This window comes from Aquarana catesbeiana, linkage group LG07 (genome assembly GCF_042186555.1).
Source record: "Aquarana catesbeiana isolate 2022-GZ linkage group LG07, ASM4218655v1, whole genome shotgun sequence".
Lineage (NCBI taxonomy): Eukaryota > Metazoa > Chordata > Amphibia > Anura > Ranidae > Aquarana > Aquarana catesbeiana.
Window position 1 is genome coordinate 38379151 of NC_133330.1, and position 2325 is coordinate 38381475.

Genomic DNA, 2325 nt, shown 5'->3' on the forward strand with positions numbered 1-2325 from the left:
AGATAAGTTAAAAATCTTCACAGTTTCCTTATTTTCAGTGCGTTGGGACTTCCTCTTGCTGCGTCCCCCTCTGCAGCCTCTCCGATGAGCTTTCTTTTCCTGGAGGCTGCCAGAAGAGGACTGAGCACCAAAAAAGGAGGGGATGAAGTAACCGGGGGAAGAGAGCAATCCATATGTTTGCTGGAACAAGGAAGATTCGGAACAGAGGAAACTGTAGCCTCTGTACCTACGGAAGAAATTTCCATTGCTGCCAAAATGGGGGGGGGGGGGGTGATTGGTTGAAACATGAATGGGTGCTGTCGAGAGTGGTCTATTATAAAATTGATTCAAAGCAGAAATGAGACTGGAATTGATGGATGTGTTATTCGAGTGAGTGTCTCTTTTGTTCTTGTTGTTGGGCTGTTTTCTAGCCTGAACAAGGGGATCAAGATGACACGAACCTCTGGTGGGCTTCCTTTTATGAGACCAGGTGGGAGGAGCCACAGAAAGACTCATTAAAGGTCATGGGGAGCCAGTCTGAATGGGTGGACAGGGAGGGGGAAGGGTGGGGACTGGAGAAGATTGGGAGATGTAATTATGTTCTAAGGAGACTGGCCGTTCAGAGTTGGGATGCATTCTCCACCTGTCATAGTTATAATCATCCAAATCGCGTCTGAATTTACCTAACTTCATGCGCAATAAGGAATCTTCATCTGCTTTTGTATTTTTCTTAAGGGTATTTAGCCATGAGAGAGGGATGGTCGTATTGTAGCCGATAATGTCTTGAATAAGTGTAAGTACATCCTGTTTGAGTTTGTCAAATCTGGATGTTCTATGTAGGATGAGAATGCTCATCCACTTGGATGTACAAAAGGCAGAAATGTCGGCCCATTCCATTTTGTGGTCATTTTCAAGAAAAGAACATTCTTTCATGACCCTAAGGCCCCTCGGGGAGATCTTGGTATCAATATATTTGGTTAGAAAGAATTTGTCCCACCATTGTTGATTGGTGGTTTCAATGACTCTTTCTAATTGTTGAAATTTCCCACATAGAACCTGTCGTATTTTACTAGTATTACTCGAGAATATGGTTTCTTTCTCATCATGATGGCAGCCCTGCTTGCTCCTTCTGGACGTTTTTACCCTTCCACGCCATTTTTAGTAATACATAGACCATTGGTCTGTGCTTGCCATATGGATTGTCATTTCTTTCTTTTTATTCATTGAATGACTTTTGATACATTATTTGTGTAGAACTGATCCCGTGGATTTTCTGAGTTATTGCGCATACACTTGCTCTCATAGACAGGAAAGGATCACATGGCCCCTATGGTAGGTTCATAGTGATCTCCAACCAGGACATAGCCAGGAAGGAATCACATGGCCCCTTTGGTTACAGCATTTGTTCACACCTGGCTAAAACTTTTGCACAGTACTGTAGAGGGAACATTGTATATACAGCTATTATGAGGGGGGGTAACACTTACCAGGTGAGGCAGTCATCTTGTGAGATTGCGTTGGCCGGGAATCGAACCCGAGTCAGCTGCTTGGAAATCAGCTATGCTTACCACTGCACCACCAACGCGAGGTAGCATGTCTTTAGGGTGTGGGAGGAAACCGGAGTACCCGGAGGAAACCCACGCAAACACAGGGAGAACATGCAGACTCCATACAGACAATGTCCTGGTCAGGATATGAACCAAACACCCCAGTGCTGCAAGGCAGAAGTACTAACTACTAAGCCTCTGTGCTGCCCAATCTTAAAGCAGAACTTCACCTATAAAGGGAGGTTCCGCTTTTCATCCTCTTCCTCATTCGTTGGCCGGGAATCAAACCCGGGTCAGCTGCTTAGAAAGCAGCTATGCTTACCACTGCATCACCAACGCGAGGTAGCATGTCTTTGGAGTGTGGGAGGAAACCGGAGTACCCGGAGGAAACCCACGCAAACACAGGGAGAACATGCAGACTCCATGCAGACAGTGTCCTGGTCAGGATATGAACCAAACACCCCAGTGCTGTAAGGCAGAAGTACTAACTACTAAGCCTCTGTGTTGCCCAATCTTAAAGCAGAACTTCACCTATAAAGGGAAGTTCTGCTTTTCATCCTCTTCCTCATTCGGCTTTAAATTTTCTAAAGGAACTGGAGATACAGGTCCATATTGTAGTGTTATGAATCTTTCATATTCTGTCCTGTAGGGAGGGCCTTTGAATGAGGTAAGTGTGCATTTTTTAAAAGTTAGCAGCTGCAGTATTTGTAGCTGCTGACTTTTAAAAAAATATTTTGGCGGAACTCCGCTTTAAGTGACCTAGAGCTGCAGATCCTTTTTGTAGAGTGAATTAGAGCTA

The 2325-nt window shown here is 44.7% G+C and overlaps 1 non-coding gene across 1 annotated transcript; it reads right to left on the reverse strand.

The window, feature by feature from the left end:
- Nucleotides 1-1793: 1793 nt before the first annotated feature.
- Nucleotides 1794-1865, reverse strand: TRNAR-UCU (transfer RNA arginine (anticodon UCU)). Its single transcript has one exon. It is a non-coding gene; the product is annotated as a tRNA-Arg (tRNA).
- Between the last annotated feature and the right edge of the window lie 460 nt (nucleotides 1866-2325).